Source organism: Zonotrichia albicollis, chromosome 18, assembly GCF_047830755.1.
Source record: "Zonotrichia albicollis isolate bZonAlb1 chromosome 18, bZonAlb1.hap1, whole genome shotgun sequence".
NCBI lineage: Eukaryota > Metazoa > Chordata > Aves > Passeriformes > Passerellidae > Zonotrichia > Zonotrichia albicollis.
In genome coordinates, this window is record NC_133836.1 from 2,035,122 (window position 1) to 2,058,683 (window position 23,562).

Consider the following 23,562-nt stretch of genomic DNA (forward strand, 5'->3'; position numbering starts at 1 on the left):
TAAGGGGAGGAAAAATAGCAAGACATTTTTGGAAACTAGTCCCTTCCTTTTGGATTTAATTAGTGGTGCTCAATTACACAAAGGCATTGTGATTGTATGAACAGAAAGACCCCATGACTCTTCTGAGGGGTCTTGCACCAGAGGAAACCACATCTACAGGGCAGGCACATTTCCCTAGGGACTGAGAGTACTCAGCTCTTGGAGATGCATTTACACTTTGTCTTTCTTAAGTGTTTGTTGTCTCTGCTGCCATATTTCCCCTCTGGTTTTTTTTCCAGACAATGCTAAATGTCACAAGACAGATGCTGTTTAGGTAGGCATTAGGATATGGCTTGCCTGAAAGCTATTCAGTAATTCCTGAATTTGAATCATTCATTTTCTGAAGTAACACTTCTCCATGCAGTGAATCACTTGTGACTCCTAACCTTGTGACTGGGACCCCAGGATGGACCAACTCAGACACTCTGCAGCCTTCCCTGAGCAGCACAGCCCTGTCTCATGTTCCCATTGCCCCCCTGCTCACATTTGTGGTGTTTCAGAGCTGTGTCATGTTGCACGGGCAGCCAAGGGACAGTGCGGTGAGAATGAGTCTTTGTGCATTGGGGAGGTATGACATTCTGAGCTCATTTCTCCAGTACAGAGCAAGAATTGATCAGCACATGTGCATCCTGGAAGTGAAGGGGACATCTGGGCTTGAAGAAATCCCTGCAGGCTGTACAAGTGCAAGGGCAATGCCATGCTACCTCCAGGCCTTGCAGAGCCCACACTGTGTGCTGGGCTTGTACATATATCCTGAGTTTATTCACGTTCTGGAAAGCTGCCCCAGGAATGTCTGCAATCTGGCATGTAGCATATTACAGCTGCATTGCTGAAAGAACCCTCCAGCCAGCAAATCCCAGCCTGCTCCTGCACAAAGGCTCCTCTCTGTAGCTGCAGGCTCAGCTGGGCCGTGGCCTCCCGTGGGCAGATGTTTGCTCACCCTGTGTCTCCATCCCAGCAAGGGCAGGATCTGCAGCCTGTGGGATGTGGCTGTGTGCACCCCCCTGCATCACCTGCAGCATCCTTTGGGCTGAAGGAAAGACCCAGCAGGTGGATAATTCCTCACACACTCCATGGGGATCCTTTCCTCTGCTCCTTAGGCTCACTTGGAGACCTGGTCCCCAGTAGACCAAGCAGAACGAAGCCAAACCACATTTCCTTGGTGACTGTTTGCAAGGAGAAACTGCTGCAGTGACTGCCTCAACTCTAGTGTCCATAAAAAATACAGAGGAAAACAACAGAACGTGGCATGAGAAGAAACAGAAGAAAACTGAGCAATGTGGCCTCCCTAATTCACACATCTACCCAGATGTCCAGAGCTAAACTAAGTCCAAAGGACTCCAATGTTGTTTTTTTTTAAGCTGAATAGTTCTTCTCATTAGGGACCAAGGTAATTAATTGCCTTAGCAAGGAATGTCATGCACTGCACCACACTGCTTGCAGAAGCTGCTGATACCCAGAAGCAAAGATAATGCTACATTCTCTATTCTCCACCCTGAGTTCACATCAGTAACAACCCATTAGATCTCAACACTGTTTCCAAGAAATGCGGCTAAAACAGCATTTCTTTGGAGGTAACAAAAATAAATGTGACTCAAAAGAAAGCAATTTACCTAGGAAACTGAGAGCTCCAAGCATCAGCATATCTCAGCTTTCTTGGGATTTTTTTATTTTTATTCTGCATTTCTAAATGGCACAGATTCAGTCCCCGTAGATGGGCCGTGACGGCGCACATCTGGTTTTATGGTTAAGGAAATAGCTGATTGAATCGATACACTCAGCACAGCTGACTGGAGTAAATAAAAGAGGCTTTGAAGGAAGCCTTGTTTTCCCCTGGATGGATGAGTCCATGTTCAGTGCTGCTGCAATTGCCCTGGAGTGTGTGAAGTGACACAAGGGGGAAGAGCTGTCAGTGTATTTTTTCATGAAATGAGCGTGCTTGCTCTCTGTCCATCATAACTTTGGTTTTGAGAGAATACAGCTCTTAGAAACTGCCAGTTGCTTTCTGCCCAACTTGCCACAGTCAGCAAGAGAGGGAGGTGGCAGGCTGGGCCAGGAAAGTGGGACTGACCCATGAGGTTAAATGGTTTCCATCACTGTTATGGTCACACCTAATGATTCTGCATGGAGTAATTGTCAAACATGAGCTTCTTTGTTCTCACAAGCCCATGGGAAAGGATGGGGGAAATTGTAGGAGAAATCTGTGTGTCCAGAAGGGTAGCAGAGGGAGGCAGTGGGGGTTCAAACCTGGCAGCAAATCCTGACTCAGTGTAAATGAACTGCAAAACTCTGGTGGAGCCCCAGGGTTTTGGAGGCCATGGGCTCATGTTTCTCTGCTTCAACCTTTTGGGCACAATAGAAGTGTAGAAACATTGGAACAAAAAATCTCAGTCACCTTTTGCAGCACTGGAGCAGCCAGAGAATAGCACCTGAAGAGTTTGTGGGGGTGCACCATGGACCTCTCAGGATGATCTCCTGGGTGGGCAAAGGCCACAAGCACCAGTTTACAGCTCCTTGTCTGCCACATGTGTGTGAGATTCCCACAGAGCAACTGGCTGCCTGTAACCACTCCAAGAACTTACCTTTAAGCTGATAATTGGGGGTAAGACACAGACCTTCTACAAATACCTCAGTTTTATTTGTTGCCTTTGTTCTCCTTGTGCAGACCATACACAGAGTATTTCAGGCCCCTGTTCTCTCTTGAAGCCCATATTGATCACAGCTGGAAAGTTACCATCTTAGGAATGGTTTTTCCCAGGCAGTGGGAAAGTTATTTTCTTAGGCACCTCATTGTCACATCATATTCTGGGGAACTACTTCAGAGCAGGATCTGTTAGCTTTATGACAAATCCCTTTATTTACATGGAGGGATGGCAGTTCTGAGTTTATCCTACTAAAACATTGCAAAGAACAGGCCTGCAAACAAAAATGCTGGTGCAAGATTCATTCTAAGCTATCCCCAGGGCTGTTTATCTCCCAGCTCTCCCTGCTACAGCCCAAATCTCTGCCTACAGATGCAAATTGCACCTTGAGTTTTATCTTCTTTCTGCAGCCAGGTCACCTCTTACTATAAACCCAAGCAAAGGAAATGTAGGTGGTTTGTTTCTAACACCTGGGGGCTTTTGGTGCTCTGTTGCCCTAAAGCAGCACAGATGGGGCTCATTTACCTAAATTTGACCTCTTAAGGAGGGGCCTCTTGACTCACTCTCCTGGGTAATTCTACTGCAAAGCTGGAGGTGCTCTCCTAACCCAGGTAGGGCAGGGGCTTCCTTGTGTGCATTACACTCCACTTACAAAGGGAACATGAAGAAATACAAATAGAGCTTGGTTTGCATGTGCAGTATGTCTCTACTTTGTGTGTTTTTGCACTTGAAGTCTGACAGAGAAAGCATCACCTGCTTGCCAGAGGCAGCCCTGCTCCACCAAGGGCTCCTGTCCTGCAGGTGTGAGGCAAAAGTGTCCTTGGGAGCTGAGCTCCTGCGTGGAAGGAACTTGGCCGTGTGTTCTTTGTTTGGAAATGGGTTTGAATTAGGTATTGCTTTTAAGCACTGCCATTAGTAGCTGAAGTGTTGCTGAGTGTTTAGGGGGTGATGGAGGCTACCTGGAGGCTCAGTAGGAGAGGAGTTGGTGTCCTATGGGCTCTGCTGGGAGTCCCACTGGAACCTGTGGAACTTGTGCTCCTTGGTACCTACCAGGCTGGGCAGGCTTCTCTCAGCTCTGCCAGCCATGGAGACTGGACTGTCAGAGAAGCAATTCATTATTAAAGGACATGAAAAGCTCCAGAAATAATAGAGCTAACAGGAGAAGATGAGCCTAAACAACGGGTTGCCAGTCCACTGAGGAGTCAGGACTTTATTGAAATGTGCAGGTTGCTGTAGGAATACTGACTTGATGCCATTTAATAATACCTTCTTCTCCTTTAGCAGGTAGCTTGGCTCTGGACAGAGAAATGGAGGAAATATCTGACAGGTTCACACCATGGAGAGCAGCGCTTGCTTGGTGAGTGACTCTGGCAGAGGAGGGGTGGTCACTGTCCTCACTGTGGCTGCTTTGGGGACGTTGGTTTTGGTCTCCTTCCTATGGCCTGCCTGCTGCTAAGCTTTCCCTCTGCATCTCTGCTCAGAGTGCTTGGCCCAGCATTAAGAGAACGTGTCTGCTCTTAATGGAAATTGTGTTTCTGAGTGACATGGAAGGAGTTTTCCAAACTCTGCTAGTGTTTCAGTGCGTGATCTGGAGCAAAACAGGCTGCCCTGCTGCACTCTGATTGATTGCTCCTGAATAAAGTGGACTCTTAATGCCTGTCCACAGGGGCGTTAAGAAATGTAAAAAGTATTTGTAAATTAAAATGCCTGAATGAAAGGCTCTGGTATGTGTAATCATAGAATATCACATTAAGTAGGAAGGCAAATGTCAGGGGAGTTCCTGGCATTCCATGGAGCCTAGCTTGTCTTGCATAAATAGATTTAATAAGCTCTGCTAGAATTGAAGACAGGTTACATTTAAGCATATTTATTGGAATTTACATAAGTATACATCAAAGAGAAAATAATGCAAGCTCTCAGTTACTCTAGTCTAGTTTTTGATAGCTAATACTTCATCCCTTCCAGCATATCATAAAGTTCCTTTTCATGGTCTCAGAAGAGCATAAGGAATTGAGTGAAAGGAGCTGAGTTGTTACTCTGTGTGATGGTGTGGGGGTTCAGGGTAGAACTCTGTGTTTCACTGGTTTCCTCATGTTCTTGTTGTGCCTAACTCTCCAGAACCCTGAGAAAGACCAATGACAATGCCCATCAGAACACTGATACGTGATTTAACCTTTCCATTCAGGACTAAGCAGGGCCCTGGTGAAGGCAGAGCCAGCTGCTCCTTTGGGAGCAGGTGATCACTCAGTGGTCAGTGCAGGGCTGACCAACCACCTTGGCCCTTTGGCTATATGTCATGCTCTCGGTGTGTGTGAGGGCAGAAGATGTGTGCTGTGCACTCAGGAGTCACTAATGGGCAGGAGATGAGGGGGGTTCCTGGTGTCCCAGGGAAGCTGGTGCCAAAGGGACCCTGAGCACAGGTACCTGCATGGACACTGTCCCCAGCAGCCTCTCCTGCTTGCTGAGTGCTGTGTAGGAAGCACTTGCATGTCAGTATTTCTGTCACAAGAAGAGACATGAGTCTTTATCTCACTGTAAATGTCCAGGGGCCAATAATTAAATCTTCCTGTGCTAATTCCCCAGATGATAAAATGGGGCTGCTCACCCTGCTCCCCTCTACTTACACAAAGCTTTATCCCTGCTCACAGAGAGTGTTATGCTCCAAGAACCAGCCCTTAATACAACCAGTTTGTACCTCTGGGGTGACCTGGTCTCATCCAAAAAGCCAAGAAGAGCCCTTGGCAGTCCCAGCTGGAACTTAGAGGCCCGGCTGTGGTCAGAAACAAGAGCGTGTTTTGTTCATCCACAGCCAACTCTGCCAGCTGTTTCCACACTTTAGCAAGTGTTTCCTATTCAGACAGAAAATGGTTGATGGGAACTGAACCAGATACAGCCATTCCAGCTACAGCAAAGAGTTACACCCACGGAGAAGGTGAAAAAGATGTCTCCAATGCAGTGTTTACCAAATTACCAGATGTTTGGAATCCCTTAAGTCCTCTAACAGGCCTTTGCAACACAATGTTACTCTTGAGTATCATGGCTCTCCTGAAACAGCATTAAAATGAGCTAATTTTAGCCTTGAATTATGAGATTTTTTCTCTAACAGAAGGTGTCCCTGAGGACATGAGGGTAGATTTTTATTTCCAAAACGTTGCCTTTGTATATTTTAAACGGATCGTCTGGATGAAGTTCTAATGGCTGGTTCAGACTGTCTGATTTATAGCAACAGCTGTTCACCTTTGTAAATGTGGAGATTCTTGGAGATACAGAATGCATTCATGAACCTGATATTCCACACCAAGGTCAGGTTTTCTTGCCTCGTTTTTGTACAGGTGTAAATCCAGATAGGCTCCTGTGAAGTCAATGAAATTGTTCCATGAAAGGCACAAAAATCAGAGCTGCAGGAAATGGCAGAGCAGTTATTTCTTTCCAGTGGACTGAATTTTAGAACCCATAGCAATTGGAGGTGATTAAGGTTGAGAAATGTGCCTAAGGAGTGATAGGGTGTTCCTGCTGAGTGATTGGGAAAAATGTGGATTCTTGCATGATGCCTGGGGAGCCATTTCTTCATATGGCTAAAAAAGATGGCAATCAGGGACCCAAAATTAGGAAGTAAAAAAATGAAAGAATAATGAGAGGAGGAGATACCTTGGACCTTTTAAATATTTAATCTCTATATTTCAAAAGTAGGATTCCTACTGCTGAAACTTCCTGCAAAAATTTTCAGTGTTGAACTCTGGAAAAAATAATTGACCATTCTGGGTTAAAAAAAAAATTAAAACAGCTTTCAGACACCTGTATCAATAGATTTTTTTACATCTTCAGATATTTTTATTATTTTATCTACACTTTGCCAGGAACAAAAAAAAACTTCATAATTTCCTGTGACATTTTCATGTTTTGACTGAGCAGATACTTTTGGGGAGCAGATACTTTTGAAAATTTGTAATTCTTTTACAAAAATTAGAGAAATTAAGTTTTCTCAGATATTGTAGAAGCTCCAGCTCAAGGTTATCTTTGGGGACTTGCTTATGCTTTTTTAGGTGTTGCTGGAGCATTAGTATCCAAATGAATAATCAAGGCTATAGAACTTTATTATTACCAAACCTGCTGTATTTCACACATTCACACTCTCTTCACCTCCAGCTACTCAATCCATCTCTGTGTCTCCATATAATACTCTTAGAGCTGAGCTGTTGATGCCAGCTCTGATTTAAAATGCCACGATGATTAAGTGTCCTCCATAATCCACTAAATGGAATAAATAACATTATTAATTCAGTATGCAATTATCTGGCTTACAACACTGAGCTTAATATTTAATACAGCGTAATGGACCCGATTTCCAGCTACTAGATGCCTTCCCTTAACTTGCCTCTCCAGTCATCACTGTTGGCTTAAAATATTGTTCCAGCAGCAGGAAAATTCCTCAGTAAAACTGAGGCAGAAATGAGACATGAGGAAGGGCTTTGTGTTCCTGGGGGAGGCTCCAGCCCTGTCAGGAGTGCAGGCGTGGGCTGTGTTGGTGTCATGTCCAAACTGTGGTACCCCAGCCCCGCTCCTGAGTGCGCACAAAGCGTTGTTTCCCATTTGGATCGTGGTGGCCACGCGGTCCTGGAGGAGAAACAAGAACAAAAGGTGCCTGAGCTCCGCTGACATTGGTGCAGGTCCCAAAGGATCTGCTGGAGGTAGTGCTGCTCCTTTGGATGGATATTTGTTTGGCAGAGTTGTAATGTGCAATCAAAAAATGGAGTTAAATCAAAGACCTGGGACTCTTCCCAAAATAAAATCAATGGGAAGAATTCACCCTGGTATCTTTTAAGCAGTCTGGATACAAAGCAAATTATTCGGAGCTGGATACTGCCTGCCAAAACCTGCAGCTTTATTCATCTGAAATATTCCAGCGTAGGAAAAGGCAATTCAGGACTGTTCTCTGCTTTGTCTGGTTTAGATCTCAAACTCCCAAGGGCAGGGGCTGCCTTGCAATGCCTGACACTGGGACCTTAGTGCTGCTCCAGCTCATCCAGTGCAGGGATAATGAAGTGAGCTCCTTGCAGTAATTTGGTCTTGCTCTGTGGGCCTGGGCAATAAGCAGTCATTTTAAGACCTTGGAGATTTGGCTTCCAGAATACATGATGATGGATTTTTATAGCCAGTTTTACTGCTGCTGAGTTGTTGTTAGCAGAGGACTAATCTGAATGCATAATATGTGAAAAACACAGTTTATATCACCTGGCAAATTTATGCTTCAGCTTCTCATCCAATCCAGAGCTAGAAACAGGATGATTTGTAGGATCTTCATGGCCAATCACAAGAATTTCTTTGGAAAGGTTCAGAATTCCATCTGAATCAGAGTGGAGGGGTTTTTAAATGCCAGGAGTTTATTTTCTGAGTTGACCTGGATTTGAACAGAACTAGCAATGTAAAGGCAAAAACCAGCTGGAAGTGTAACTGGGAAGAGAACAGAGAAAGCTTCTCAAGGGGATTTTTCTTTTCCTTGAAAACAGGCAAGGAATTAGATATGGTTGCTTCAAATATCTAATGAACAAAGGAGGAAAGCATGAACCTGGGAGCTGGCAAGCCAGGTCAAGTGTCTGCTGGCATTAATATGATCCAAACCACTGGGCCTATCAAAAAAGGATTTTGCTGCTGGTTATTCTGGGACCAGGTTGCAATGTGAGAATTCTCCTGTGTAAAAACATTCCTGAACTGGCTTTCACTGCTGGACATCCATGTCTTTGCTCTCACTACAAATTTATTCTTAGCAAGGTTCCACTGGAGCTTTGTTCTTTGATAAAGAATATTTTAAATGTCTTAGTTAAGGTTCTCTATAAAAGGAAAGGAAGTTTGAGATGTTTAGTTTTTCTGTATTTCCTTATATTTGTCACAGAAGGTGTCAGAGAGCTGGAAATTTGGTACCAGAAGTCTGATCCAACCTGAACTCCTAGAAAATTCTGTAACTTCAGTAGGATTTTTTATGGAGGATCCCTGATTGGAACACTCCAGATTAGCCCTTGGTTGTAATGCAAATACACAGAGAAGTGGCAAGGAAGATGTAAGTGCCACTTCCTTGGAAGGCCTTTTTCCTCTCTGCTTAAGGATTTCTAAACATACACCACCGTGCCCTAATTGCTTACAAATTATTGGGTTACCACAAATGCTTGCACTGGAGGTGTCAGGAGATGCTGGTGGCTTTTTCTTGTTATGATAACAAAGTGCATGTTCACAGCCACATCCTCTCCATAAAGGGACATAACTCTTGGAAAACTCTTACATTTCTGCTTGTGCCAGAGACTCTGGGGTTTCTGCTGTATCACCACGCATCTTAACAGTGTCATTCTCTCAGAAATAGCTTTATATTGCTGGTCTCTAAAAGCCCAAGGAATCCCTACTCTGCAGCCAGCACTAAGGGGTACAGAAATCCATCAGGATTTCCATCCAGGGTGTACCTGGCAAACACGAGCATGATGCAGTGTTCCCTGTGCCTGGCTTGTTCCTTGCACAGCCACACTGAACTCTGTTAAAAAGTACTATCCATCATTACCAGCAGCCTTCCTCTACTCTTCTCCTGTGCCCCCTCCATTGCTGTCTGTGTTTATAGCCCCAAAATGCAGCCAAGGGCCAGAATTGTTCCAGAAGTACAATGTGTTCATGCATTGCTCTGGATGAGAGATGGTAGAGTGGTGCCACTATTTTTCCAAGTATTGAGAACTTTTCAGCAAGCTCTGTCTGGTTGCTGTGGTGAGGTCAAAGCATTGGCAAAGACAAACTCGAAGATGTCTTGCACCATTTCTCAATGTCTGTGGTTGGTTGCCTTTTAAAGTGTCAGCTCTTCCTGCGGAATGGAAACAAGGTTTTGTCTAGGAAACATCCAAATGCCTTTTCTTTTTGGCCCTTGGGAAACCTTTTGAAATCTTCCTGATGAAAAACAGAAAACTCCCCAGGCTTGAGTATGAGTATTTGTTGGTGCTTCACAACTGCTGAGGGCTAAAAAGTCCAAGGAAGTGCAGGGATCTGTGCTGGTAGGGTGCAAGGGTAGATGAAGATGCAGCAGTGTCTTGCTTTCGGCCCTCTCCTACTGCCCTCCAAAAGAAGCTCAATGGCAAATTTGTCTTTCCAAGCCACAAATGAGAAAATGCAGTGCTTCATGTTTCCTGTACTTTACAGTAAGTTTACTGTAGTTGATCAGGTTAATTCATCTTGGCCCTGCTTCTTAAAATGCTCCCTGGTCTATATTCTCAGAGGAAAAGCCACCTGTTTTTCCAATCTGCTGCAATATCTACATTTCAAAGAGGAGAATATTTTATGGAGTCCTGCTCCTGTTCTAACTGCCTCCCTGCACTGACATGACAATTTTGCCACATCCCAGTCAGTCTTTTATAGGTGCAGAAACTACAAGAAAGTCCCTGGAGTGGCAATTTGGTGAGGGCTCTTCTACCATTAGGGCTGCATTTTAGGGCATTTCTACACTGCTTTTGTCAGCACTCACACTGAAAGCTGAGCAAGGGAAAATCCCAAGCCAGCTGGGCTGAAGGAGCCTTTTGTGCCTGCAAGGCTGAGGGAAGCAGTGGATGAACTGGATCTGAGTTTGTGCTTTAAAGATTCCCCCACTAAATCAAAGCTTTCAGGTCTGCTTCACTAATTGTTCCTAATACATCCTGGCTTGGTTCTTTTGAAGGGCAGCAAGAGCAAGTAACCTTGGGTGTCTCTTGGAGCATCTCTAGGACACCTGGAGCTCTTTATCTCCATGAAGGCAGGAGGTTGTCTCCTTAACCACCTGTGCATGTGACATGGCAATCGTGTGGCCTGTGGCACTGCTGGGCTCTTTTGTGAGCCACAGGAATGAAGAGCTCTGTGCCATGCAGGGCACTGGAGTCCAGTTGGTTGTGTCAGCAGCCTATCTCAAATAACAGCAAGAACAGATGACATTCCAGTGGAAACTCCTTTACCAGGAAATACTTTGGATTCCAGATGTTTGGGATTTTTCTGCATATTTGTAAAGTTAAAATGTTCCTGTACGACTTGGTCAGCATAATTATCCATGCAAGTTTTTTTTTTTTTGCTTTTAAATGTACTCAGTTTTTTGTGAATGTTGGTTGCTGTCCACACTACAGCCTGGAAGTCCTTGCTGGTGACAGGAGAAACTGAATTTGCAATGATTCAATCTCACAACATGCTGGTAGCAGTTTAAATGATTTGTGCACTCCCATTAACCAAGTGACAGAGCCAGTATTTCTCTTCCCCCACCTTCCATTTCAATCATAGCTTATTGCAGTGAAAAACTTACTTGTTTTGTTCTTGAGAAGGCTGGGGAAAAGGGTTTGTGTTTCTGCTTACTTAATTGGGAAAAAGGATTTTATGTGGCAGCCTGCACTTGCTGCCCTTATTACACGAATTATTCCTCTATAGATTTGAGAGCATCCTCTGAGCAGTGAGTCATAAGGCACAGCAGACTTCCCTGGAGAGGCAGATGCAGACAGCCTTATCCAGAGCATCAGCTGTGCCTTTCTTCTCTTTTCACAGACAAAGCAAAGGCCCACAGGGGCATCCTGCCTCTCTGCAAGCACAGAGCTTTGTCTTCTAAGATCAGCCACCTAAAGATATATCTGCTTTTCAATCTATTTGGATGAGATTTTATTTCTTTCTGCAGTCCCTGCCCATTTCTGCCTTAAAACCATCACTGTTACTCCACTACCCAACTTTACTGTCCATTTCAGGAGATGATATCTGTCTGCTTTTCCTCTGCCTGTCTAAAGAACCAACACTCAGCTTCTCCACGTGGTTGCTTTGGTAGGTGCTGTGACTTTGGCCTAAAGGTCTTTCAAGAGGTGCACAGTACACACTCTGAGGGCTGGAGAAATTCGAGAAGTTTCAGAAGTCCTTTCTCTTGGTTTAGCACATTTGCCAGTTCTCCCTGCCCACAGACCCAGAGCATCAGCAGAAATATCTCAGTAAATCCCATTCCTTGCACAGCATTTCAAAAGTGCCCTCAATGCCATGGGAAATTGGCCCTGCATGTGTCCAGAAGGGGATGGTTCTGGCAGGATCACACATTCAGCCCCTGGCTTTGCTCATTTGCAGCAGCTTCTGCACACAGTGATGGGCTTGAAAAGCTCCCCAGTCCCCCAGTGCCCTTCTCTTGTGCCGGGCAGACAGGAGGATCAGGAGAGACTGGTTCCTTTGAGGGGAGAGCTGGAGTGCAAAATGAGCAGCCCACAACCCCCGACTGGCAGTACTTCATTCAGGAACACTTCTCTCTCCACAGGGGCTGGTCTGCTCTCTTTATCCACCCCCTGACATGATCCTATATCCAGGCACTTAGAAGAAGAAAAAAGCAGCAAAACTGAAAGCTGCTATTTTTAAACTCTGCCCTTGGCTCTTTGCAACACTCTGCTTTCCTCCCTGTGATTCAGTGTTCTTTTGAAAACTAGGCACCAGGGCCCTGTGGTTTCCTGGTACTTGGAACATAAAATCTCCTAATTCTTCTCTCACAGCAAGCTTCAGAGGCCAGGGAGTGATTGATATTTTCTATCGCTTCATTAATAGTCACGGCACAGTAGTTTCCTAATCTGTTTTTGCACTGCTTTTTTATTTTGAATAATTTGTCTTTCAAGTTTCCTCAGCCCTCCATGTCACACAAAGCAACTGCTGTTTGCTCCCCTCCTGCCTTTTAACTGCTGGGTTGAGACCTTCAGGAGCTGGGAAGTTGTGGGCCCTTCCTCAAGGGGCTTCTCCATGTTGGTTCTAATAAGCTTGGGAAATAATCCTGAGGGTATGTCCCAGAGTGATCAAAATCCTTGGGAAAGGAGAATTCAGCCCAATTCCTGAGAGTCTCTGTTCACCTCCATCACTGTGCACAGGGATAAAGTTTGTGCCATGATCCATTTTCCCAGCTTCATGGCCAACCTTGGAATCTCCCCTTCTTCAAACTGGGCCTGCTTTGGAGTCCTCTGTGACAAAGACAACCCACCCATCCCATGGAGACCCACAGGATTCCTCTGCTTGGCAATCAGCAAGGAAAATTTGTAGTGCCTGAACTGTTTTTCTGTACTTCTCACATATCTCCACCAGTCAACTGTAGTCCAGGGAATTCCAAGTTCAAAACCTGGATATTAGACCTAGTTCTGTGGTGAATAAGGTGCTCAGGGCACAGGAACTAAACAAATCCCTGGCAGAGAAAGGAAAACCTGGGATATCTCCTGCTGCCCATGCCCACACCCACCACATCTTCAGGGATAAAACTATACTGGATAAAGGCAGAAAATGCTGTGGGACCCATTTGCAAGGGGCTTGGCATGCACAGAGGAAATCAGGATGGGGGCCAGTTGTTGTGAGCCAGCTCCTCCCCACCACACTGCCTTGAAAACACCTGGAAGCTTCACCTGGACATGAGCTGCTGTCCCTGACTGAACAATGCTCTGTGCAGCTGGGGCTCTCTGGCATGACTGCAGCAATCCTGAACTCGCTGTAAACTGCTTTTTCATTCAACCCAACGAGGAAAAAGGCAGACAGGCTGTAGTCTAAACACCCCAAGAGTCTGTATTTGCTTTGTTCCAGCACACTCTGCTCTCCTGTGATTTTAAACAATGTGTCTTTGTGCTTATCTTCTGAGCTTGGCAAGGCAGGATTTACCTCTGAGTTTTTGTCTCAACAGGAGAAATTGCTGTCTAACAGATCCTTTGTGGACTTCCGACCAAAACCATCCAGTGCAACATATGGTAAGTCGTTCAATGCTTTATAAACTCAGACCCTCAACTACAGCTATTTATGGTAGAAACTGGCATATCAATAATTCCTTTTTGGTTACAAGGGTGATGAATTCTGGCTTATGTTTTTATGGCATCTCAGTTTGGGTTTCTCCAGCCCTTCCTTAGATTATAATGCCTTTGGCTTTACATTTGTTCCTTCTGGTGCCTGCCACAGCAGCTTAGCACTGTGGTGTGTCAGCAAAGGAGGAATCTCAGCCACATCCCCCTTGCTCCAAAACACACAGGCCCTTATTACTTCTGTAAAAGGGGAAGGTTTGTGCCCTGATGTGACACGTGGCTTTGGTTGATCCTGTTACTGCACTGATGTGTCCAGTCTTAGTCATGTCCTCCTCTGATGCAAGAAGGGGGTGAGACGGTGGATAAATGAGTCTGGCTTGTGGGGTGGCTTTGTTTGAGTTCCCTTGGTCTAGCCATCAGCACTTGAGTGATGCCTGAGTGGAGAACAGTTGGGATTTATTGCAACCTCAGCACGTGGGAGGGATAAGCTGTACAGTGGTGGAGAGAGGCTGTGCTGGCAACCTCTGGGCTGGTGCAGAGAGCAGGACTGGGTCTGCTACCCCAGCACATTTCTATTCACTGCAGCTCTGCAGCTTTCAGCCTGTGAGGTTGCTCTGGGCTCAGTGGTTGTAGGGCACTTGTGTGCCCTAATTCAGCACAGGGTTAGGAGATGGTCAGAACTCTGCAGAGCTCAGAGCTGGGAAAGGGGATGTTCTGTTAACCCATGGCCTTCATGTTTCCTGTTGGATTTACTGTTTTGCACTTGGGATAAACCCCTCCCCTCTGAACTGGCAGATCCCTGCACTTCTGAGTTCTGCCTAGTAGCAGAATTGGACTGAGCAAAATACCACAGGAAGGGACGATGCTGAAAGAAGTATTTATTAACTCTATTACCAGATGCAGAATGGCAGGCAGCATATCCAGGCCAGACACATCTAACCAAATTTATCTGAAGGTCATGAATCAGCAGAGGTCCAGCTGAGGTTTTCTGACTACATGCCCAACAGATGTGCTCTTGCCTGACCATATCCTATGTCAAATGTACATGTTGCCTGACTGAACTCAGCATTTTTCTCTTCCAATCACCCCTGTTGAAATTCAGTGACGTGCTAAGAAGCCAAGAGCTTATGGTTTCAAAGAGAATGAGGAGGTTTTTAAGTTTTAACTTGGGAAAGTCTGAATCTTGAGAGACCAAGCTTTTCTGCAAGTATTTTCCACCTGAAATTTTGTGTCTTGCAATACCTGGGGATGGTTGTGCCAAGCCACCTTGGACATGCAGCAGTGAGGTCTTTGGTCCAGTCTCCTGGGAGTGTGTGGCAGTTTGCCCAAGAACAGGGAAGGGCAGTTTCTCTCTCTTTCAATTTCAAAAGCTAGCAAAACCAACATGACAAGTTAAAGAACATGTCACATCCCCCTGCTCTGTGTGCATGCTTATCCTTAATGATGTGCTTTTAAGGATCTTGGAAAAGAACCAAAAGGAGAGCTTTGAAAACTCGCTCATACAGAATAATTGTATTTAACCTATGCTGTCAGTTCACACCGTATCATCTTCAAGAATAATAAATAAGCAGTCAGCATTCTTGCAGTAAGCTCTCCCTATTCAGTACCAGGAGGTGAGGGGACATGTGCCTCCCCAGACATCAGGTGGGCCCTGGGGGTGGTGGGAGTGCTTGGTTTGGGTTTTACACTTGACGGTAGCAGTGGGGGGATGAAGTTAAAATGCAATCATTCTGAGTCAAACAGTAAGGCCTAGGAAAACAGATGTGGGATGTGTGCCATGAGCCAAGATCAACTTCACAAAACTCAAAAGATTACTTCTACAAAAACTGGAGGGGGGGTGAAATTATCCAGTCAGGGTTGTGATGGATGGGGGCACGGAAATAGTTCAGGAAAGTCAAACAACAGAATCTGCAGCACAAAAATGTTAACTTCATGGTGTTGGTTTTTTGTCATAGGTAGGAAATTCTTTCAATAGGATATGAAGGGTATTAATTAGTATCTTCCTCTGACATAAAATGGGGGAACAGAGGTTTTTATTTCTCTGAACTGCTTCTGCACTATCTCAAGAGCAAAACTGCCTTCCTCTTTAAAATCCTGAGCATATAGGGCTAATCAGAGTACTACACTTTGGAACCACTAAGCTCACCCCAAGTATTGCAAACCAGCTGGGCACTAGATTGTATTTACCTGTTCTTCTGGCCTGGTTTCTGCATCCAGGTTGTTTCTTGTGGTGCTGCTCTGCATCAGGCGTCTCACTGTACTGGGTCTTACAAGAGTGGCCATGGAGACAAAGCCCTTCCCAGCTCAGCTGTGAGCACAGTTCTGGCTGCTGCACCTTGTCCAGGGTGAGAGGAGGAGAGATCCCTGTGCATCTCTAAGCCCTGTGCTCCTGGGGCTCCAGGCAAGAGGCTCAGAATGAGTTTTGTTTGCTGTCTGGGAGCTCTTACCCTGCAGCCTCAAAATCCTTTGGACTTATCTGCAGGCTGTAAACCAAGCTGGGGAGACACTGGCTTCTAGCTGTTGGTCTCCAGAGGTAAACCACTGTTCATACAGTCCTAGCCTCTAGCTCTTGGGATGAAATTCCTTTCCATGCCAGAAAAGCAGCAGCTCCAGCCTACAGAAAGCTCATTTGCCATGGTTGTGCTGTGGGCTTGTTTTCCTCCACAGTAGCACCAGTGTCTGGCTGGAAACCATGGCAGATGAGGCTCTCAGTAAAACCCCTCATCCCTCACCAGAGTGCAAGACAAAAGAGCTGCATCTCTAATGGACAGGCTCATATCTCCCTCTGAGGAGAACCATTACAAAAATATTTCCCAGATATTTGGCTGGGCATTTCACAAAACTATCCAGTTTCATGATGCTAATTTTCCCATTGTCTAGACAGTTGCAAATCCAGACAGCATTATCAGTGTGAACCCACTGCACACACACAGACACACAAAAGCCCATTTTTCTGCCCATAGGTTTTACAGGTATGTTCTTCCTCATGGTGATCACCTTCTGAACTGCTCCAAAGTGCCTGGACAAATCCCATAGGGATCTCATTCCTCCTGCAAGGCTGGCACTTGGTTCAAGCAGCACTGAAATGTGTGGATGCTCTGAGGGTTGAGCTGGAAAGGGAACCTAGCCCCTCACTGCCTACCTTGTCCTGCAAGAAAAACAAACTGTGCTCAGGGTTGGACAGTGCTGTGAGCCAAGCCGGGACATCCCTCCTTGGGACAGTGGTGTTCCAAGGATGAAAGTGTTCTTTTGTGGCTTGCATGCTGGAAGTGTTCATGGAAAGATATTCTGGGGCTGTAGGCATGTAGATGAGGCCCTGCCAGTCTCCTGACAATAAAAAGGTCTCTGGGCATTTGTTCCCTCTGTCTGGCTTGAAATGCTAAGACCTGTGTGGAGGAACAGCACATTGTGGCTCTGCACAGCAGGGATGCCAGCCCACAACACCTTCCCAGACTCTGGCATAATCAGTTCCTGTATTTATAGCTCCTCTGTAATGCCAGGGGCCAAAAACACAGTAGGAGCAGGAGCTGTATTTACAAATAACTTCTGAATGAAGATGCTTAGCCAGCAGCAGCATTTCCTGTTGTTCCTTTTCTCTAACTTGCTAAATTCTTCACCTTTTTCCCAGGGCCTCTTTCCATATGTGCATGGTTTTCCTGGCCCACCAAGGTGGGGGTAGCCCCTGCCTGCTGGGCTGTACCTGGCTCTGAACACATTCCTGTGGAAGATCCATGTGAAATATGAAGGGCTTGCCTCCAGCACCCTTCCAACTTTTTTGGAGGGTACAGGGACTCACCCTGTGTTTGTGGAATGTGAATCTTGCCAAGCAGCTCTTGGCTGTGTGTGGGTTTACCAGCGTGAGTGAGGCAGCAATATTGTTGTACTAATGAGAGTCCAGGGCTTGCAGTGTCTGACCAGCAATGACCTTGGTCTTTCCCTGGTGAGGGCTCCACCCAGGCTGGGGGATTTGTTTCCAGGAGCCACTACTGGCTCCTAAAGGTGAACAAAAGGGAAGGAACTAAATATTGTGGAAAATAACCACAGCGTGGTGGTTTCATCTTCTGACTCAGAGGTGTCTGTTACCAGAGCCTGGGAGGTGCAAGCAGAGAGAACCCAGTGGGATCTGAGCAGTGCTGAGATAATGTTCCAGACAGCCAGCCCATGCAGGAGTGGAGGAGGAAGAGGGCAGTTCTAGGTCAAGATCTGTGAGGCTTTGCAGTGAAAGTGTTGGGAAGGGAGGGCTGGAAAAGTCCTTTCTTCCTCCAGGATAGCTGTGGTCTGTTCCCCAGCTGAACTCTCGCTCTTTGTCTGCTCTAATCCCCATCTTCCCTCTGCCAGCTGGGTTTGGTTTGCAACTTCAAATCTGATCTCCTTAGTTTGTCTGTCCTGTGTGTCTTGCTTAGTTTTCACTTCTTCCAAGTTTCCACCATATACACTTTAGAGCAGAGCATCCTATTTGCCCCTTTGTGACTGAAAAGGGAAAGTATTGTGGCTCTAATGATAGCAGAAATCTTCTACTCCAAAGTATTTTGCAGAAGGTTGGTTACATCAGCAACTTTACTACTGCAACTCTCATTGTGACATTTGACTTATTAAAATCTGAAAGATTCATCCCCGTTCAAGTTTTATGTCCATGGAACAGGACATAAAAGGGGCAGTGGCCAGAACAATGTTAGCATGAACAGGGAGGGTGATTCTGAATCCCTGTACCAGAGCAAAACCCAAGAACTTGGTTAGATTTTTTGATTTGAAATGCCCTTTTGTATTTTGAGATGCCTGGGAAATGCATGTAATTGGTTATTCTGTGCCATTCTGACAGAAATGAGGAGAGCAGACATCTACTTACATTTTCTTGCAATAGGTCTGCAGAGGAGTCTCTGACAGACTTTACTTGAAACCACCCTAAGATCACTCTGCAGGCCAGAAACACACATCAGGCCCTGGGATTTGAGAGGCTGTCCTGCTCTGCCACAGCCCTCTGGCACACTCTAGAGTAAGTGACTGGCTTCAGTGGAGTGAGAGGGAGTTATTCACCCAACACTGATTGCATTGCAAGGATGTGAACTCAAAGTGTTTGAGTAACAGGTGGCCAACAAAGGTCATCAGAAAGACAGGTCCAAAGGCAAAGCTTTTTTAACAAGTGTGCACAAGCGCTGCTGAAAGAGACTGTAGTAACTATTTCTAAGGCTATGATATCCCTGAGGAAACCCCCTTTTGGCAGCAGCCTGGCCTTATGTTTCCCATCAATTGTAGCTTTGTCTCTTCTGAAGCCCCCTGCTGCAAACGAGCAAACAACTGGCTGAGACAAGATGTATGGAAAATATTGCCTGAGCTGCAGAGGTAATGGCAAATCCCATGCCAGGAGGAATAACAAAAAGGAGATCATTGATATAACTGTGCTAGTCTCAATAGGTTTTCCACCAGGCATGTGGGAGCACCCATAAAGGAGGCATTGTCTGTACTGGCACTGAAGGGAAACAGGAGAAATGAGCTGGAGCAGGCGAGGGAAGGGTGGCTGTGCCTGGTGAGCAAAATTGATCAGTATCAGCAGAATGGGGAAGGGAGTGGCTGTGAATGCTGAGGATCAGAAGGTGTCCATCAGGCTGTTGTTCGTGAGCCAGGCCCTGCTCTCAATCCCCACTGACAGGCTGGGACTGGAGCTGCAGGTTTGAGTCCAGTGGCTTGCCCAGAGCCCCCTTGCATGGGTGCAGATTTTGCATCTGCAAGTGGTGCAGGTTTATCAATGTGCAGGATCCGTGCTGTGCTGTTAGCAGGGACTGGCCACGTGGAGATTTCAAGGTCACTGACTAACTGAAGGTCACTGAGATTTTAAGAGATTTTAAGGTCACAGCACCAACTGAATGTGTTTGTCTCTAACAGGAATGCAGAGTTAGGCCTGTGTTTGAGCACTGTTACAGATGCCAGCCCTGCAATGATACAATGCAGAAGAGATTGCTTGAGGGTAGAGTATTGCACTCCCTCCCCAGCATCTTCCTGTGACGCTCTTCTACTGGGCAGGAAGCAGGGCAGCTTCAATGAGTATGGGTATTGTTCTTCTCTAGGGACTTCACAGAAACCTCTTCTGAATCCACAATTACAATCTCAACCTGATTAAAAGGGATGGGGAAGGGTGTATCTCACCAATAAAGACACCCTAAGGCTCTGAACATTTGCAGACAGGAGCACCTCTTCTCCAGCCTCTCTCCCTTTACTTCCTTGGCTGTAGATAACAAGTGCTTTGCTTCCAGTTTGCCTGATTCTTGGAAACCTGAGGCAGACAGCAGCCTGCTCTTCCAACATGCTGTAGAAAAAAAAATTAAAGGTGTGTGGGAGGGAGGAGGAGAAGAACTATTTCCTGCAGTGAAACTCGATCCTTTTCAACTTAAAAATAGGAGGAAAACAAATTCCTGTGGGACCTTCTATAAAAGGGTTTGATGTTTGCCTACTCTCAGCCCCGCCTCCCGTGGCTCCCCATTTGTCTGATGCCTTGGAAAGAGCCCTCCTGAGCACAACCCCAGCCCTGTGCCTGCAGCCCTGCTGCTGGGGGAAGCAGCTCTGCTCCACGGTGGGGGTCAGCTGCAGGGGACTGTAATGCACTGTGACAGGTAGCAAAGCCCAGGATTAAGTGTTCTTTGTGTGGACCTACCATGCAAGCAGCTTTTCCTGGGCCTCTTTTTCTTGCTGTAAATTTTGTCCAGACCACTATAAAGGTGCAAGGAATTGCTGAGCATTTTTTCAGGCTGTGTCAAGCCAGGAGCCCCCAGGAGAGATCACACAAACAGCAGCCAAGCCCCCATCTGTGCTTGCATCCCCTGTGGTGGCCCTGCGAGCTGTAAGCCTCTATGCAGAGCACTGGAGGAGAGGAAATTCCGGGCACAGCTTATCCAGGCTTGATTGCCTGATCAGAATCCAGCACCTCACAGCCACAGCCATGCCCCTGCTGCTGGATGTCTGCTCTCCTCTCCCTCCCACCCATCCTCTCACTCCCTTCTGCATCACCCCCTGATGGCAGGGCTGAGTGGCAGTGCCACAGACCCCAGCAAAGCAGCCTCTTCCCCTGTGCTCTCCCCTGTCAGTCCTGTTCTTTCTTTTACTTCACTTTCTCAGTCTTGCTCTCCTCTCCCTTCTACATCCTCCCTCCTTCAGGCAGGGAAGGGCTAAAAGCAGCTAGAGAGGCAGGTGTTCTGGAAGCTCCTGCTCCTCTCTAGGGAAGAGAAAATTAAGCTTTAGGAGGCAGAAAAGATAGCCAGGAAATCTCATAGCCAGCAATGACAGCTCCACCCAGAATGCTGCTGCAGTTCTGCTGCCCCAGGGGTGCTGCTGGGCCTGACATGGCCTGGCCCCATGACAGGCATTGATCAGAGCTGTGCCCCCCTCTGCTTCATCATCTGCCCATGCTGCTATCCTGAGTCACTGCAGCTCTTGGCTGCAGGCCCTGCTGGCAGGGGGAAGGCTCCCAACAGGAGTGATTCACCACCATGCCTCACCAGCTGCCTTTCATCTGCTTCCAGCCACATCACCATCACCCTAACCCTCACCCTAGGCAGGTAAATCAGCCAAGGCTTAGGGATGGTCCCAAGGACAAAGCTGTGGAGACAATTGTAATTTCCTGCTATTCCCTGAAAGCTGTACAACCCAAAAGGGAGATATTTCAGGACTGGTGTGTCAGGGGTAGAAGCACATGCATCTGGTTATTTTTAATGGCAGCTTAGTCCCTAATTTTCAGTGCTGGCCTTGATGGAATGCCAGCTCTGTTTCATTACCTTTTGTCAGAATGGCAAAGAATAAAAGGTGGCTTCCAACTTCAGCACCTGAGATAAAGCTCCTTTTCCCAAAAAGCCATTAGAGTCCTTAGCTATACCAGGCAGAGTTTTGGGTCTAGAATAGAAAGAAAAAAGAAAAACTAAACCAACCCTGTGAAGGTTTGCATAACAGAGCCTGTACAAGTCTCATATCTGCAGTCTTCATTACTGTCTGAAATGTGTGTTAGAACCAAGTTGCAATCAAGGTAACCATTTTCCTTTACAAGCCAAGAAAAATACTGTAGAAGGGTTTATTTTCAGACCATTAGGAATAGTCTCTCAGAACAGCCCTTGTTTCCTTACTTCATCTGGGCTGCTTAAAAGCAAAAGAAAAGGCACAATTTCACAACCATGGCAGCTGGGAGCTGCACATGGGTTAGACCCCAACAAACAAAATCTTCACTGTGGCTTGGAAGTGCTTTCTCAGGGTCCAAGACTTAATCCAACGCCACAGCCAAAGGATTAGTGCTCTGGTGGTAGGGCTGGGCAAGAGACAGGATTTTTGTTCTGTGAGGGTGGGAAGAAGGAGGAAACACAAAGTCAGATTTGTTCCAAAGCTCCAGTTTGTTGGGATGTAAGCACAATGCAGCCCCAGCCCTCTCCTCCCTCCATCTAGTCAAAAGATTGTGACTCTGCCTTTGCAGGGGACGGAGCTGTGTTTGCCCTGGGCACTTCCAGCACATACAGAGCATTCCAGACAGCACATTCCCCTTGGCACAGTGCTCTGGTTTGGTACCTCCCAGGCTGTGACACTGCAGCACATGTGCCTGCCAGGCCACCAGCTCCAAGTCATCCCAGGCACGAGCACAGCAGTGAGCTGAGCTGTGGGCTGCTCTCACAGCCAGGCAGAGGCCTTGTTAGAAATCAGCCAAGGAAGCAATCCAAAGCATGGCAAAATAAATGACATTAAGAAATAAAACTGGAGGTGCTGGTAATGCTGGGTCTCTAAGCAGTGTTTCATGTCTAAACACTCCCACCTTCACTGCAAAAAGCAGTGAGGCTCAGCTGCATGCAGATGTCAGGATAGATTGAAAGGAATGGCTTCCATTTAGCTGTAGTCACCTCCAGATGGGGCCCTGGGCTGCCCACTGCTTTGCAGAGAAATAAGTAACCAGCCTAGTGTGTGCTATGCCAGGTGTGGGATGGAGCATGAAAATCCTTAGAGTCCCACCTGCTTGTACCATAGCTCATCCATTTCTTGTGATCTGTCCTGTCACACTGAAGTGAAGACAAGAGCAGACATGGATACTGAGCCATTAGAAAATCCACCAAGTAAAAGCAGTTGGCTGGAAACCTGCTTTCTTGCAAACCAGAACATTTCTTGTCCATAGCGTTTAGCACATTTTAAAGGCAATGCCAGCACACAAAAGCCAAGGACTAGAGGCCTGTAATTTGCCTTTCCCATCTCTGGGTTACTGGAGTTGAGTGAACATTCTGTAAGTTTCATTATGGTCTCCAGCTGCAAGCCAGGTTCTCCAGGACATCCGCTCCAGGCAGGGATTTGGACAAGGAGAAAAAGAGAGAAGGTCTCATGCACAGACCTGGGACGGGTCTTGGTTTGAGGTTTGAGTGAACCTGGGCCATTTGGGTGGGACCCACTGAATTCAGAGGCTCTGTGTGGTTTGGATTCAGATCTTGGCAGAGCTAAGCTCCGGCCTTGATGAGCATGTCTTGCTCCAGGCCCTTCCTGAAGTGACACTGAGCAGTCCAGTGAAGGGTTGAGTGCTGAGAGCTCCTGCACACAGGCAGTGAGGGAAGGCCATGGCTGTTGTCCCAAGCTCTCCTTTCCTTGTGCTTCTGCCCTGGTTGCAGATCTCAGTGCACGTGGTCATTATTCTCAGTCCTCACTGAGATGTGGGCTTTGTTCCCTGCCCCTGTGTAAACCAGGGCAGTAAACTCGGAATCTCTCTGGGATGGGATTTAGTCACAGAGCTGGACCTTGGTGTTCCCTTGAAGCAAAATCCCAAAGCTGCAGCAACAGGATCTCATCTCAACATGGCATGTTAGGGCAGACAGATTTAACAGTAAATATGGGCTTATACACATAGTGGCAGGAGCCCACCATAGCATTTTTCAGGGCTAAAATGACCAGCTGCAGAAAGCATCCATGTAACAAGGGATGCACATGTGAAGAGGTGTACATCTTTTTTTGGCTTTGGATAGGCGGGAGGAATGTTTTTCTCATACACTGAGAATAACAAAGAGGATTAATCTCTGGGAAAAAAAACGGGGCACTATGCTGAAGTGGGTTTTCATCAGTCTTGTGCTATTGTGTGTATATCTCAGGTTTACTAATGATCCAAATGAAAAGTA

General features: G+C 46.5%; 1 long non-coding RNA gene across 1 annotated transcript in view; it reads left to right on the forward strand.

Annotated features, from left to right (window-relative positions):
* The window catches only part of LOC141731138 (uncharacterized), a 91,748-nt gene that overhangs the window by 54,628 nt on the left and 13,558 nt on the right, over positions 1 to 23,562 (forward strand). Inside the window, exons 6-7 of the long non-coding RNA XR_012583066.1 lie at positions 3,963 to 4,038; positions 13,336 to 13,399. This is a non-coding gene — a long non-coding RNA (uncharacterized LOC141731138). The remainder of the gene's footprint in view (positions 1 to 3,962; positions 4,039 to 13,335; positions 13,400 to 23,562) is intronic.